This window comes from Penaeus monodon, chromosome 24, assembly GCF_015228065.2.
Source record: "Penaeus monodon isolate SGIC_2016 chromosome 24, NSTDA_Pmon_1, whole genome shotgun sequence".
NCBI classification, from domain to species: Eukaryota; Metazoa; Arthropoda; class Malacostraca; order Decapoda; family Penaeidae; genus Penaeus; species Penaeus monodon.
In genome coordinates this window covers 11,281,757-11,284,523 of record NC_051409.1, presented here as the reverse complement: position 1 = coordinate 11,284,523, position 2,767 = coordinate 11,281,757, and the positions used below count along the sequence as shown (strand labels likewise).

The 2,767-nt window shown below is 35.0% G+C and overlaps 1 long non-coding RNA gene across 1 annotated transcript in view; it reads left to right on the top strand.

Moving 5' to 3' along the window:
- The first annotated feature begins 1,647 nt into the window (after positions 1–1,647).
- The window catches only part of LOC119588573, a 1,383-nt gene continuing 263 nt past the window's right edge, over positions 1,648–2,767 (top strand). Inside the window, exons 1-5 of the long non-coding RNA XR_005230118.1 lie at positions 1,648–1,729; positions 1,917–1,973; positions 2,297–2,340; positions 2,506–2,545; positions 2,708–2,762. This is a non-coding gene — a long non-coding RNA (uncharacterized LOC119588573). The remainder of the gene's footprint in view (positions 1,730–1,916; positions 1,974–2,296; positions 2,341–2,505; positions 2,546–2,707; positions 2,763–2,767) is intronic.

Here is a 2,767-nt window from a genome sequence, read left to right as displayed (position 1 = left end):
TATACACCCCCCAACATTGCTCAAAAATGTATATAAAGAGCGCTTATGTGGATTTCATAACAACGTAACCGTATGCTAGTGATTATTATCGTACGCTCTATTGTAAGAAGAAAATTGTTTTCATGTAACAGAATTCTAAGAGAAATTATTATTGCTTTGAACATAACTCTAATTTATAATATTAACAAGCACGCAAAAAATATTTTTGTGTGTGAAAATATGATAAAACTAAAAAGAGAAAACATACTTTGTATTCGTTGTCCCTCTCTCATATCCGATAGGAAATAATAAGCAAAGTATATATACATATGACAAAAAAATTAAATTACGTATTTTCAAAAAAGTTTTCTTTTGTAATATATGTAAATACTGTAATATTATGTAATATAAAAAAAATCGCAAAACAAAAGCGCTACATTAGGTGGGAAAGTCAGAAGAAACCAAAAAAACCCCCTTAAAGCAGTAAAAAAAAATAGATAAAATGTAAAAGGGGCAATTAAAAATAGGGGAAATTCTAAAAAACTAAAAAAAATATAGAAAAAAAATTAATAAAATTGCTCAGACAGCAAAAAATTTTAAAATAAATACTAGGTAACCGGGTTATGTAGCAAAGGGGGGCCCGCGTCGGTCACTTCGGCGGGGGTTCCCCCCCAGCAAAGGTAAGCTTTCAACTGGGCGTATTCTTTTTTGTTGATTTTTTATTGTGTTTTAATGCATAAACTTAGTTTTTTTTTGTGTAGAGTTTAAAGGGCGTTCAATTTTTTTTTTTGTTTAATGGATGGGTTTTCTGGGCTTGTACGGGCGGTCGAGGAAAAATCAGGGTCGAAAGCTTTGGAGTTCCCACGCAGGATAGTTTTTAAAAATATTTTTACTTCCCGCACAATTTAATTAATATTCGGTGCAATCGGGGTAATTAAATTTCCATCTATAAATTTTTGGGGCAAAGTTAATGGTTTTTTACATTTGGGGAAAAAAAAATTTACGAATACGGCGCATGTCGCCACGGGTGATTTTACCCCGTGGGAACCAAGGGATAGATGCCTGGTCTTTTATCGGGGGAAAAGTTTAGGTGTAAACTTTATCAGAATTTTTAGTTGCCTTTTTTTAAAGTCCGTTTGGGATGTAATGCTTTGGGATATTTAAAATACGCTTGGTGCCTTGACCCACCCCCCCGGTTGCAGTTGGGTAACCTTTTATACATGTGCTAAATGGAGTCGGAGATAGATAGTGTGATTTTGTATAAGGCAGGGGTTTTGGGGCACGTCCCCTTTTTGGGGGGTGCCGCAAATGCTATTTTTAATTTCAGCTTGGGTATGAAAAAGGGATGTCGGATGTTTTTGTTTAACAATGGTAATTTAATTTTCAGGCCACATAAAATGTATGATGGAGGACCTGATTCTATAGCCCAAAGGATGGGTTCCAATGGACTATTAAAACCTTTGGGTGAAGCTTAAAATAAGGGTGGGATTTTATTTTTCATGGTTTTCAGATTACCTGGAAAAAATTTTTATGATGAGATTTTTATCCTTGAAATCTGTGAGAGAAAGTCAAAAGGATTTGATATTTTAAAAATAATTTTTTAATAGTGAAAAGGGGATGCCTTCCCAATTTGCATTCCCAATTTCAGATTAACTGAATTGGCAGAAAATTGAGACCTACCTTTCTGATGGGAGGCTAGATGCGTTTAGGTGCAGCAGGTCCTGGCTTGTGGCTTGGAAGACCACCTTAGGTGAGGCTTTGAGCTTATTTTACTTCTGCTTTGAATCCCACATGATGACCCATAGGAAGAGTCTTACTGCATACCGACATATGCTTTTAAAGATGGTGACTCATTACCAACTGATTTTCTTATTTTACTTAATTGCTATACTTTTTCTAGGAAAATCTTATTTAACTTTTAATCCTTTTTATTGCAGGTTGAAAACTGATTTTCTCCTGTCATCGACCTTCTTGACTCATATCTTCGGCAGCATGTAAGTTCCCTTTTCTTCCAATCCAATGTTCTTGTAGTGAAGGCTACAAAATTTAACAAGGAATTGTTTAACTTTACAAGGACAAAAGTGGTATTGTCCCTAAAGTGAGTTTAGAATTTCAACCACTAATCACGCTTGACTGCCTCAAGTTGAAAGTGCTTGTGGGAGTTTCTTTACAATGGTGGAAGATTAAACGTTTCTTTGTAAAACGCATGGTAAGCACATCTTGCTGTGTGCCTGATAAGATCAACACTTGAATAATAGATAAATAAATAAAAGCGAGTAAATTTTCCAGAATTACTAATTGGATTGGTATTTTTCAGTTCGACCCTGATCTTCCAGAAAAAGAGCCGAAAGAATCGTTTCGGTAAGTATCCTGGTCAGTCCTTTACATGTGTAAATATGATATGATGATTTATTTCGCCCCTATCCTAGTTAATTATGCAGAGTTGCATTGGTCTTTCTGAACTGAAAACTATTTATGAAAAAATCTGGTTTGGTACTTGGTTGTGAAAACTTGTTCTTGCTTCAGGTTTCTCAATGTGACGTGGATGTGAACTGGCTGTGAGGAGGTGAGTACAGCCACTTGTATTGTATTTATTGTGATAAGTATGATGTGAATTATGACAAGCATATATCTGAAACTTGATGTCAATACCATAGTCTGATGTTTGATTAGATTTTTAAGTCCCCGCATTTTTAGACTTCCACCTAAACTATGCATTTATCTTCAGGGTCTTTGGAATCTTGCCAAAATTCTTCTGCAAAGTGACTAGAAAAATATCAAAGGTAAG